The sequence below is a fragment of the Corvus cornix genome, chromosome 1 (genome assembly GCF_000738735.6).
Source record: "Corvus cornix cornix isolate S_Up_H32 chromosome 1, ASM73873v5, whole genome shotgun sequence".
NCBI lineage: Eukaryota > Metazoa > Chordata > Aves > Passeriformes > Corvidae > Corvus > Corvus cornix.
In genome coordinates this window covers 99107786-99122125 of record NC_046332.1, presented here as the reverse complement: position 1 = coordinate 99122125, position 14340 = coordinate 99107786, and positions in this window count along the sequence as shown.

Below are 14340 nucleotides of genomic sequence, written 5' to 3'. Positions count from 1 at the left end.
CGGGCGCGGGGCCGGGGCAGCGCCGTGGCCCCGCGGGGAAGAGGTGTCGGGGTCCCTCAAAGAGGAGAATTCCCTGCTCGATCCTTCCTGCGCAGCACCCTGGGGAACACTGAGACTTAGGCTGGCCGGAGAAGAGGGGTGCCCGCGGCCTGCCCACGATCTGCTCCGAGCGGAGCCTTCACTGCCACGGTGTGCGTAACCTCAATTTTACCTGCACGTCTGCTGTTGCCGGGCTTCTCTCCGTACGTCCACAGGCAAACAGAAAGGTGACGGCACCCTACAGACATACCCGCTTAGTCTGGCAGGATGCAATATGCACGGTGTTAGTTGCTGTTGTTTGAATCTGCCCTGCTTTTCATTGTTTCTCCTGGGATCGATGTTCGGGTGCCAGGAGTGTATGTATTTGCCTGGCCCACCTGGATTGGTGCGGTGCTGAAGCGGAAGGCACATCAGCCGAGCGCAGTAGAGACACGGCGTGTTTCCATGAACTCCAGCACCCACACTGTCAGTGCGTCTTGTAAATCCCGGTGAGACTTCGGTTATACCTAAGCAATCGGTATTTTTTTTAGCCCTGCAATGAGTTCTTCAAAAACCCTCCTTCTTTTTTTTTTTTTTTTTTTTTTAAGCTGGAAACGGCGAGCAGAAACTTTTAAGAATTCTGAGGGTATTTTGGCTTTATGAGGCTCTTATCACATTGGCCACATCAGAATCTCTTAAAACTGTATAACTTTCGTTCTAAACTTTTATTTAACAGCCATTGCCTTCATCTTCTCTTCTCTTTTCTTCTCATTTTGTTTGTTAGAAAGCAAAATTATTAGTTTTGGCATTGTTCAGAGCAAGATAGTATATTATTTTTTGCAGAGTGACATTCTTCTTTTTTGCCCACTCGTTTTTCAAAAGTAATTATAACCAGGAGTTTTAGTATTAGAATCATGGAAATTTCCCCATTAACATTACAGGACACTCAGAGGAAGCAGAGGATATCTACAATAAGCAGGAGGAGGAGGCAGTTAGAGTCAAAGCACAGCTCATGAGAAAGAGACAGTCCTTTAAGAATACTGTATTGCATAAAATTCTTGCTGTATTGCGGTGCAGAGAATACAACTTCAGTGAGTGTCTGCACATTTAATGAAGCAATAACACAGTTGTCCTCTCCCTGAAGTTAATAAAAAATTAGCTTAACACCAACATAATACTATCCTTGTTTCTTTGAGATAATCCTCAAAAAGCTCAAATGGTGAATATTTAATAAGTGGAACATACTTCTTCAGGATCTCTAAACTATATATAGAGATATATAGAAGTATTAAACCATTTGCTTAATTTTATTAAGGCAAACCCTGTTGCTTAACTATTTGCTTGATTTTATTAAGGCAAACCCTGTTGCTTTCAAATCTTCTAAAGTTAATCCCTGGTGTTTACACTCATTTTGCTGTTTACATTGGCTTCATGAACCTTCAGTGTAAACAGAGAAAAAGAAGTAAGGATTCTTCCCATGAAACAGCTCAAGAAAGGAATCCTGACATCACTTAAATGAAGCATGCTTCCTGTTTCAACATAATTAAATTCTGAGATCTTAAAAATAAAAACAAAGGGTAGAAATAAACCACCCTAATTTACTGCAAAGCTGCAGACTCTCAGGGATAAAAAGGGCTACAGATGGTGAAATTATTGTTACCTATGAACGAGATTCCTCCTGATGTTCTTATTTGGGTGTCTGTTTCAGAGAGGTTTCAGCCAAAGTGATTGTTGTTTCTAGGGTCAAAACCAACATTTGTTCTGCACAAGGGAAAAAAATCTTTCCTGGTTCTAAGGCCCTCAAGGGTTTCAGCAGGATCACAAAATCACAGAATATGCTGAGTTGGAAGGGACCCACAAGGATCATTGAATCCAACTCCTGGCCTTTCACAGCTCCATCCACCTGTGCCTGAGAGTATTGTCCAAATGATGGTGACCTTAGTGTCACATGTGCCTTCTGCCTACCCTGTGAAGGTAAGACCAGATTCTTGCAGCTGGACTATGTTTATAACACCGAAAAAAACAAGTGAAGGCACTTGGCTTTTTGGTCAAGTGCCAAGGCCTGACCAGATCCATTTTACTAAGCAATTGCTTCCTTTCCACAGACCTAAGACACAATCATTAGTATGTTTGTGCTTTTTTTGTTGGCTCTTCCTTTTCCTGAAAAAAAGAGGGTTATTGGAGTGACATTTTCATAGTATGAAGCTGAGAATGTGTCCTATGCCCTGGGGAGTCTGAAGGCAGTGTAAAAAGGTGACGCTGGGCACAGGAAGAGGGAAAAGGGGAGGCTGGTCAGCGTTTGCCTGGTGCATGCTGCCTGCTGGAATGGGCTGCACACTCACCATGTCCTGGTCTGGATTCTGTCTGACACAGTGTGAGCTGACATGAGCCAAACCTTTTCCAGGACACATGCTTGCAGTTAAGCATAATGGCAATTAGCAGTCAAGTGCTTAAGCTCATTTCCAGACCCTGTTTTTTCTAGTGCTGTGGTCATAGCTTTAGAGTCCTTTGGGTAAAAAAACACCCCACGTTATACTGCATGTGACTGGTAGAGATGTCTTTAATTTTAGAAGGTCTCAGGCTAGGGTTCCTTGAAGAAGCTTAAAAAGTTTCTGCTGCTGGCTGTTGTGCCCCTCCACTTCCAGCTGTCCTGGCATGGCTGTGTGTGCAGTAAGGAGCCTGGTTGGAACATAGGTTGAGCAAATGTAGCTATAGCAAAGTTGAGCAGAAGCTCGGGCTGAAGTACAAACAGTATATAGCGACAAATATTCTTAGAAACTAATCAAGACTTAAATAACTCCAGGTAGAGTTATGACAAAATACATATTACATTTCACTTCAGTATTTTTGCCTCAGTTCCTGTCTCATGAAATAACGATAATACTTCAAGCTAGCACAGAGCTAAAGGTAAAACTTTCCCACCTTTCTGGTTTAAATGGACTGTGAAGCAGTCTTGCAGTGTGAAATGGTGCTGGCATCAAGGCATGGGGCCTGCAGGCATCCAGGCAGCAGGCTGTACAATCTTCAGGCCTTCAGTTGTATTTCCAGTTTTATCTTCAGATTTGCCCTTCACCGGCCCAAGACTTCTAGGAGAAAACATACTGAATACATTTATCCTGAGAGAGGCTTGACCACAGTAGCCGAGTGGGGTCAATGAAGCTGTAGAAGTACTTGAGGGGGGAAAAAAGGATGAAATACTCATAATCACAAGTAATTCAAAGGGTGTTCATTGAGGCTTTAGAAATGCTCATCCCCATCTGCATAGAATAAATACAAGGAAAATAGACAAAATTTTACTGGTTTCCTTCAGGGTCTGTCATTATTTTATGTTGCTATGGAGGGCAAAATTTGTAGGGGAAGAGGTAGAAATAAGGTATTTATACATACCACGTATCATGGAAATTATTTGTCTGTAGTAGAAAATATACTCTGGGCATTAGGATTTTGCATGCTTTTCATGGGAAAGAAATGGCTCTCTTGGAATGCAAACCTCCCTCATTCCTGGCCTTCACACTGTGACATCGTAAATAATTCAGCAAGCTGCTGCCCCAAAGTCAGGAGCTTGGAAAGGAAGAAAAAGATACAGACCTTATGCGTGCCTTGGTGACCAGGGAAGTGCTGAGCAGGGCAGGGTGTGTAAGAGGGCACGTGCAGTTCAGGTTGGGAGGGAACAGCTGAGGCCACTGCAGGAGAGTTAGGTGGGTGTTGTGTGGCTAATCAGATGCAGCCAGTGCCCAAGAGAGCAGAGGGCACCCCAATGCCCCAAGACTGAGGGCAGAAGAAGCTGCTTTCTGGATTTGTGGAGCACGGACAGGCTGTGCAGCAGCATGCATCCCCCAGATGTCAGAGCGGGTCACCCAGGCTCTCAGGAACACAGCCTTAGAAGTCTGCCCTTTCCATTCTGCAGTTCCATAGCACAGAAGTGTTTTTTGCTTTCTTCTTCTCTGTAAAGCCACTCCCTGGGTTTTGATGCTTGTGTTGCTGTAGAGCCCCCTGTAGTTGCAGACAGTCCCTTGATGCGGTCTGTAGAAAAGTCCTCAAGTTCAGGCAGTTGCACAGGCTGAGGTGAAATTCTTTACTTTTGGAGGGGGCCTTGGGATGCACACATAGCTCGTTTTCCTCTTTAATGTAACCTCTGTAACCCTAGCAGTCCTGCTCTTTACCGCCCCCATTTTCTATTTCAACACTTTTTACTTTTCCCTCTTTCATTGTATCACTTGTGATCCCCCATAACCATTTGGTTTTTCTGAAGTGTTTTTCTCACCCATTTTCCATTTTCGTAGGGTGGGGAGAGATGAACTGACACTTTGTTCTATAATGAAATGGGCGGCTATCTCTCCTGGCAAAGAACCTTTTTTTCATTCCCGTTCAATTTTCAGAAAAAAAGAGTAGCTTGAGAGCACCTCCCTGAAGGTTTCTAGTAGTGCTCAGGAAAGACTCCCAATAAAGGAAACTTGCCCATGCCACAACTTCTGGTCTCCTCTTGTATCCTGCAGCTTCTCACACTTCCCACTCACTTGGTTGGAGTGCGTGTTCCCAGTAATGTTCTTCGGATGTAGGGGTTTTTACATGAGTCGGAAAGGGAAGGGTGAGAATATGCACAAGGTCAAGATTTTTCCTTATGTTTGTGTAAGAGCATAAAATGGCAATTAATGAAAATAAATGGTGGCTGATAAAAACAACAACTGACCAACCAACCAAAAACTGACTTTGTGCACTTATTCAAAGAGGCAGAAAAGTTGCTGTGAAGTACAGGTAAGCAAATTACACCTTCCCCTCTTGATCTATGAAATTACCTTTTTCAAAGAAAGGCATGTCCTCATGCTGCCAAACATACTGCATAGTTTCAACCGATGTACTGGTACAGTAAAGTCTTTCTTTTCGTATGCCCATTCTTTTGCTAAGCTCTATTCTTCATGGTCACCTTATTCCAAAGTATAAAGAAGGGGAGAGACTTTAAAAAAGAAATACCTGAGATAACAAGATACAATGTGGTCTTTTATTCTGTAAGATCACTCCATTGACACCTTCTGTTCCTCCTTTTGCTTCTTTACCTGTACGTTGAACAAGTCGGACAAAGCAAAGTTTCAGTCAAAGTACAGAGTGATACTGAAATATGATTTAGCATTCTTGAAAGGTTTAGCTGTTTCTCATACAACAGGATGTGGACTATACTTGTGGAAGATCAATGGAAAAAGTTACCAAGGTAACCTTTGGAAGACCCAAATAACAAGCCTGCTATAAGGAAGATGTATTTCCTTGAAGCATTCTTAACAGTTTTTCATTTGACATGACAAGAGCACTTAGGAATTATTTCTAGATGAACTGACAAGGAAAAATCCATATGGGGGAAATTGTTTCTTAACTTAACCTACATTTACTCTTTTTATTAAAGAAAAAGTGGTGGAGATAAGGCCAATTTTAAAACTTTAAATTAACATTTCATGTTTTTATAATCTGCCCAGTAGTTCAATATTTTCAATGCTTTATTTGGCCCCTATGCTTTTGAATGATTTTTTCTTTTCATAATTCACAGAAGTTTTTTAGGCATCTCCTAAGTTATTTAGACCCTGAACATAAATTTCCCTAATTAAAGCATTTTTGGGATATGTATTTCCTTTTCTTCCTTGCTTGGATAACTCCAAAATTACTTTAGCTGTAAACTTGGCAAGCAGTTGCTTTGGAATAGAGTGTCATTTTTCTGAGTGTGCAAAAAGAAAATGCTCTCTGAAACAGTGAAACACTCCATGCTCTCCCCGCATGACACATATTTGCAAAAGAGTACTTTAGTTTAGAATGGCAGTCCTGGTTTCATGGGAAATAAGCATGAATGGCCTTTGCTATCCTCAGAGTGAGGATCTGACTGATGGCTCTTAGAAAAATAATTATAGAAAGGAGTGTAGTTCTGAAAGCAGTTATGTGTCTTCCCACATTTTCTTCCTATATTCCCAAGCTGAGACAAATTATTGTGGACAGACAATAGCCCTGTCTACAGTTATAAAATGAAGGATATTTGGCATGAGGTAGAGGTCAGAGGTGGGCTTATGAGTCAAAGACTGGGAGTGGTGAGCAGCAGATGGTGTGGGAAAGAATTTGAGATGCCAAATTGATCTTTGTTAATTGACTTTGTGGTGTGAAATCCCATCCTCTCAGTCCTTCCTTTGCTTCCAAGCTCTGAGTGACTTGGAAACCAGTTCAGAAATAAAGTGCACAAGTTCTCCATCCTTTCTTCCCAGTCAGTCCATCCTAATTAATTTATAAGAAAGGCTACACAAACCAGTCTGAAAATGGGAATGGAAAAAATAAAGCTTTTGTTTTCCCCACTCTCTCATTGCCAGAGATTTTCTCCCATTTCTTAGAATACCACCCAGCATTCAATTCACAAAGTTGTTCACAATGAGCTTTCTACAGGCTTCCCCTAATATTGTTTCACTGTGTATAAATACTGCTGTGAAAAGAGACTAAATGATGAAGACTGACTGCGCAGGCTGGTGGCTGGTCCTTCCTCCAGGAGGCAGGACCTGGACCTGCCCCTGCTCCAGGCAGTGTTTATTCACAGAGACTGAAAAGTGTTAAAACTGTCAGTCTAGCCTAGTCCAGCAGCTGGTGTCCACAGTAATTCCTCAGATATGGGAAGAGGTGGATTTAGATAGCTAAGGAAGAGAAACGGTCATAGCCTGGTCTACCACACCTCCAGTGAATTTTCTTCAATGAACTGAAAATAACAACTCTTTTCCTCTGATAGTTCTGTGATTTTTTGTCCCAAATCAAACCTATCTAATACCTAATATTTAAATTGTTTTCCTAGTTAACGTGAGTTTTTAATTTTTTTCTTTCTCTCAGTTTTAGATATATGATTATTAAAAATCTGGTGATATAAATGTTCCCACTGTGTTTTATTAGTATAATTGAGAGTGTAGTTTATGCTAATTTAAAGCAATTACTTCCTCTTCTTGATTACTCAGGCTGCTGTCACTGTTACATAAAGAATTAAAAATGTGGGTTTATATTCTTTCAAGCCTTGAGTAATTCCCTTCTCACCATATTTATTTTGTGCTAAGTGAATGTGTCTTTGTTCTTTCTTGTCTTTTCTGCCTTCTGGTATTACTTGGTGTGCTCTGGACTAACCAGCCTTTCCCAGGAAAGAATGGTTCAGCTAAAGAACACACAGTGCCATTTATTTATTTTACCATTTGCAAATACAACTAAACAGAGGTAGTGCACCCTGGAAAGAGGAAGACGGAAGGCTTCTCACATGGTGGGCTTGCCTGTGTTCTTTGGTTGTTTTGCTGGAGGCTGAAAATTCAGCAAAACACATGATAAACCCATGTTTGAAATTCCCTGTTTTGTTGGAAATTAGGCACAAGTTGAACTCTGTTCCTATTCAGCAAAGAGTATTAACACATGCTGAAATATCAGTAGGTACTTTGGTGTGACAACACTGAAGGTGCCCGCTTTATCCTATCCAAAGTCAAGAGGTGAACATCATCCCTGTTTTATGTCCAGCATGGTTTCTCCAGGGACCCTCTTGGGCTCTTGAGGGCAGAAGAACAGACTTGAGGGTGATGGCCCAACTGCAGGGGGGACAGGACATTAAAGGACAAATTAATGTCCTAATTAAATCAATCACAAGTAGTTTACCCCTTCAACAAAGCTGTATTTGGTAGATACCATGCTATGAAGGGGTGAAAGAGGAATTACAGTCAGTATACAGTCAGTAGCTGCTTTGAGAGCCCAATGCCAGGATGAAGCTTGTCAAAAACAGTGGACCCAAGTCTGGAGAAAATGTGAAAATCTTTAATAATGATCTTCTTGACAGCCTACTAGGAAAAAAGAAATAGATGAGATACCTTGGAGTCAGCTATCAGAAGTATAAGATGTGCTATGCTTCTTTTCCTTGCATGTGCCAACTAAGAATGACTAAAGGTGGCTGGTAAATCAGAGACCTTCAAGTCCCAGGGGAGCAGAGGCCCTAAGCCCTGGTCCAGCTTCGCTCTTGTGATGCCTAGCATCTCATTGCTCAAGGGTCCTGGGGAGGGCTATGGCATTCATCTTCATCAAGCATCAGATGAGGGATATTTTGGGAGTTCATAACAAAACCTGCAAATCCAGGAGAGCTGGTGCTGGCTGAAATCTTCTTGGTGGGCAGTGGGCTCTGAGATGAGTCTTGGGGTCTCCTCAGATTGTGCATAACATAGGAGTAGAGCTGAGAAAGGCTGAATAAACTATGAAGTGGATCATTCCAACAGCCTGGAAGATTGTTCTTTCCAGTCCTGAATTTGGAAAGATAGGATGTTGGGATTATAGAGAAGCTACTTGGAGTAAGTGGCTCATTTTTGTCCAATATTAATACAGTATTTGGCATCCAAAGTATGATATTTTGCACTTAGATTTCTGTATAAACTAAATCACTTTACACTGTTTTTTTTATATTTATACTTAATTTATTTATTGAAGGCAAGTGTTTATATCAGACTACTCATGCAATGTCCAAACTTTTTTGGATCATGTATACTAAGAATATCCTTGGCTACTGAAAGTGGCATAGATTTATATTTTGTACTTATCTGAAAATACCAAGGACTAGAAAATAGTTTATGAGAAAGTTTTAAATATCTTTTGAAAAGGAAACACAAGAAAACTGATTTATGGCTATAGAGGATCATATAGACAGAGCATAATATGTTAAGAAACATATGGTCTATATATAGCACATGAACTTAAAAATGAAAACTGAAAGACATTTTACTGATTGAGTTCCAGAAAAACTAACAGATGTGAAAAGACATGATTATTTAAAGGCTGAAAAAGGAACTCAAATACTCTTAGATTTGGACTATATTTCAGTGAGTAAACAAATGCAGTCCTTGCTCCACAGTAATGTAACCTGTCATTCCAATGCTAAACACAGTCTGAGGTAAGGAAGATGCTTCATCTGATTGTTTTATGGCCATCTCCCACACTTCAATGTGTTGTAGTGAAATCTAAGTGTGGGCAAGCTACACAAAAGAATATAGAGACTCTTTCCAATTTAAAAGACACTATGAATTGTTATAGTTTACTTCCAGGGAGGTACTGAAGGCCCTCTGAGGTTACTGCAATCTCTCACCCTGCTGAGGTGCTGTCACTGACTGTGGCAGTGTGGCCCTACCTGGCCCTCCTAGCAAGTGGTTGCTGCCGAGCCCCTTCTTGTTCAGGGAAGCAGTGCCTGATGGATAACTGCTGCTTTCTCCTCACTTTTCTGGGACTTCTCTGTGGTACTGTTTTTTTTCCCTTGTGCAGTAGTTAGTTTTCTTCATTTCAGGGGAGCTCTGTGTACTGTTGGCATGGATGCAGTAATGTGTATGAAAATGCCTTCACTCCAGCTTGGCATCGCCTGGCCATAGCTCGAGTGCCATGTGTTAATGATGTTCTGCTCTGAGTTCATATGGACAATTTCAGGGCAAAGGCACAGCACTAAACTGATTATCAGATTACATTTTATTTGTTAAATTTTTACTGCCAACAGCTTACAGCCTCTCTGGAGACAGCTGATTATGTTTTCCACCCTATTATGAAAATAAATCTCTCTTCCTCAGGATGCCTTTTCTGTTTCAGCAAAATTAAGTATCTGATCTTTTGAGAGACTTGCTGTGGTTAAATCACTGCCTATATTTCCTTTAGTAGTGATCTCAAATGAGTCTGGGAAGATAATAAAACTTTCTGCAACACACTGATTAGTTCTCTTAATTAATAGGGCTGAATAGAGCCAGAAGTATAGCTTCCAGAATACTCTCCCTCAGCCTGGCATGGTGCCGGGTTGCTTCCGGTGTCATTTAAGCATGCTGTTATATTTCCAGGACTTTGGATTGTTTCTTCACATAGGACAGCACTTTGCAAATAGATGATTTCTGGTGCAAATGATTTTCAAAGGCATCCTTGATTCTTGTGGAGGCACATGCAAACATTTTCCTGGTATTTGGCTTCTTCTATTAAAGAGCCATGTAAGTGAATTAACAGCACTTCATATTTTAACAACAGGGAAGCACTCCTCTAGGATGTGCCCTTTTCACATTTTCAGGTGCAAAGTGTGTCTCTGGTACCACTGAGAAACTCTGGACCTCTGGTACATGAACCTCTTGAGAACTCCAGCTGCAGAGATTGCACAAAGATGTTATAGCAGCACTGTTTAGATCCCACCAGGCAGACAACCTCTTGTTTAATATTTCCAGCTGAGGGTGGAAAGATATCCATAAGCCTGGAATGATCTTTGGGGTACTAGCTAAACATTGCCAGGTTTAAGGCCAAACTGAAATGTGGAAATCATGGATTAATGGCCTTTTTGTGCAACTTCTCATCTGATTACTTAATTCTGAGCACATGAGGGGTTCCCTTGACCATGTGTGTGTTTTCTGACACTTCAGCTACATGACTGTGCTTGTAAGATTGAAACTCTCTATGAAATAGCTTGTTTTATTATATGCTCAGGCTGTGGTTTGACATGATTATTTAGGGTGTTTCATACCCTATCTAATAGACACAAATTGCAAGGTGCTGGGCAAACTCACTCTGCTGGTTCATACTGGTTCAAAACAATGTAGGTGGGAGGTATGTCTTATCCTAGAGACTTACACAGTCTGTTTGAATTCTTATTACATAAGCTATATGTAAGATATTACATAAAGTATTATAACACTTTCTTTTGGCTGTGGTATTGTTTGTCCTCCCATGGCTGGAAAAAAATCAACATACCTAACATATTTTTCACTCTCATTCAGCATAATGCAGAGGTGTTCACATCTGATAGCAGATTACCGGGTGATCCAGTACTACAGCTTCTGTATCCATTACCATGACTTATGTCACTTTTTATGGGAGAACCTAATCCAAAAATGAGCACAACTCTCTCTGAAGTCAGGTGGCTTTGGATCAAGTCAGTCTCTCATTTGCCTTGCTCCCTCCAAGTTGAAACAGACTGGTGACCTTAATTTGTTTCAAAAGAATGCTTCATTTTTCAAGAGAATGATTTTGACATAATCTCATTTAGTAAAATGCTATAAAAGTGAACTTGCCACCAATTAGGAGAAGCACATTTTATATTTAACAGTGGAATATCTTAACTAATTTTTTTAACTGATACATTTATGGGTTTTTTTGAAAAAATCTTCAGTGTAGTTATTGACTTGTTCATGCATCAGTCCTGGGGAGAGGAGGGAACATGTGATGTGCTATTGGTCACGAGATCACCCCTGACTCAAAGGTGACCTCAGCCTAAAACAGATAGCTAAGGCATCTAACAGCAGTAGCTGCTTAAGCTACAAAAATTAGATATAGTTTGGGATTTCAAAGACTTCAAATTATGGGAGAGTTTCAATGTGGTTTTGGTTTTCACCTGGATTAATTACAATGCTCTGTTACCACAGGCTGCTGCTGGTTTCTTTTCTGAGTAGCAAATCTGAATGCACTCCTAATTCTCTTGACCACAACCCATTCCCAAAGGCATACACGTGATATGTGACTCCAGTCACATATACATTGTGACTGGAGTGAAAAATAAAAGCTGCTCACAAAGCTGTGCCTCAAACTTTTTCAGACCTGTAGAATATTCCCAAGATATGTTTCTCTACCTTGCCTTCCAAAAGGTTTGCACCTGCCATGCTGAGGGGGGCCGGTCTTATCAAGGAGGTCATGGAGGCTGGGAGGTTTCGCATCACAGTGAAACCGCATTGCCTCATCTCTCCAAATAATCACTCACCTGCTCACACACACATGCTTCTGGCTGCAGACTCAGTGTGACATGTGCTGAAGCCACAAAAAAAGGCTGTAGGTTGTTGTGGGAATAGTTGGAAAAAACAGTCAGTGGGCATTTGTGGCATTTTGTTTGAGTTCCTGCATTCTCTGCTTCCCTGGAACATGGCAGCCATAGACCTGAAGGCTTGGAATTGGAAGGGGAAAAATTAAGCCAGTTTAGGTAGTATTATGGGCATATGAGACACACTTAAAAAGGAGATTATTGAGTGATGGCAGTACCAATTAACAAAAAATCGGCTGCAAAATTTACAATAAACCCCTGCATCAGTACAGGCCGGGGGCTGACCTGCTGGAAAAAAAAAAAGTGTGAAGCAAGATCAGGTGCGAGGACATGCAGAGCCTCGGGCAAAGCAAGAGAAGCAGAGGATGGTGGTATGGGGAGATGGAGCATGGAGAGGCTGTAGCATACAACAAGAGACAGTTGTGGGAAGCTGAGTGCATGGTGAAGGTCCCAGTTGTAAGGCAAGGGAAAAAAGTTCGCAGTGGTGTTTTTAATCAAATCAACAATAAAAAGAATTTTTAAAAATTAAAGAAGTAATTAATGACAGAGGCAGAAAGAAACAAATAGCATAGTGACCATGTGTGAAGAGAAAGCTCAGAAAAAACTTTAGAAGAGGAATAGTTCAGATTCGATAATTAAATCTGTATTGTAGATCGGTATTGACAAGGAGCAAATGGTGTCCTTGAAAGGTGCCTTCTCATATTATCGTCTCTTCTTCATCAGTAAGAAATAGGTCTGTGTCTTTTTACCCCCTACAACTTCCTCTAGAAATTTTTTGCTTAAAAGAAAATATTTATTTTTTCAGAAGAACAAAATGTCAGCTTAAATAGATTGAGAGTGCTTTTTCTTTTAATCTCTTGGTTTGTTTAAGGAGCTGAAGAATCAGTCTGAGGCTCAGCAAGAGCATTTACAGGTACTTTGCAAGTTGCATCCCTCTCCCAGACAGACTAAAACACATCTCTTAGCAAGGCAAAGTAGGAGTGCACACAGAGTTACTGACAAGCACTGCACTGAAATTCAATGACACGACTTGGAAAACATATCTCATTTCCATTGCTTGGCTAAGGATTTGTTCAGCACGTCCTGAAGAGAATGACAAAGCTCATATCCACGAGCTGCTGCCAGGCTGATCCTGAAGACTGCGTTGAATTTCACTGCTCTGCAGTAGGGACCCTCCTGCCAACAACAGGCATATTTCAGCAGTGCACTGAGTGTGACCTCTTGTTTTCAAGCAGGCACGGCTCTGATGCTGGCAGGGGCCAAGATGAGTGAAGTGTAGGGCCAGCTTTGCTGATTCACATCAGCCATACATCTTCCCACACCAGTGACATCCTCAGCTGACCCGTAATCAGTGCAAAGGAGGATGGATCCATTGCTAATGCTGTAACTCTGTAGTTTTTGTGATATTAAAATCTTACCAATTAACGATGCACAGTGGGATGGGTCCATAGAGCTAATCAAAAGCAGAGCTCACACGTTCTTAAATTTTCAAGCTGAAAACAAACGAGTACCTAAATGTAACAGGAACAAAAAAGATTAACAATACATCAAATTAACCATTGCAATATATTGTCTGTTGGTTGGCTAGGACTTGTTACAGTATTCCTGCTTAAGCTGAAAATGCAAATGTTAGCTGGATGCGAACATGCAGGCAGTTACTGGAAAGAATGGGCAGATTCTGTGTGTTCTTTCTTTTGATCCAAGACACCAAACTACTGCACATACATGAGAAGAAATACACTTGAACTCTGCTTTCCACTTTGGGCAGCTACTAACTCACCATTTCCATTCCAAATGTTCATTTATTTTGTTAATCTTTTCTCATCTCTTTCCCAGGACACATGGTTGTCTCCAGAACAAATTCTCCCTGTTAAAGATCTGCAGTGTATTAGAACTTATTCCTCCAGCCAAAACAACAATCTGTGTAATAATTTCTGCATTATGAAAACAGGCCAACTACTAAAAGATGGTAAAAATCAAAGTACTCATTTGTTACTTGCTCTGTAGTCTGCTGGGAGAATGAAATTGAAAAGACTATCAATACCTCAGAAGGATAGTGAGAACTATTACTGCCCAGGAAATAAGTTTACATTGAAACTTTGTGGATACCAACCCTGTGCATGTGAAGTTTCATCCTGTTTTAAAACAAGACAAACTTTTTTTTTGATGGTGGGAACTTTTCCTGGGATACAGGAATGATGAACACCAAGAGAGCAACCAAATCAGATTTTCTGTCCTCATGCTGCTGCTTGCCCAAGTTGGTCCAACTAGAGGTGCCTTGATTTTACATGACAAGCCTTGTGATGCTCTTGTAAGATGGCAGCTGAGCCCCACACCACCCCAAATTTCAGACAGGGACTGCTGTTGCAGTTAATAGACGCAACACACCCATGAGTAGTGCATCACCTGAGGCAGCTGACTTCCCAACAGTAGATTCTCTCTCTGCTTTAGAGCTGGGAAAAGTCAGATGGCTCCAACAAACATTTCTGAATTGCAAATGTGGCTTTGAATAAAACAGACACATACAGCCA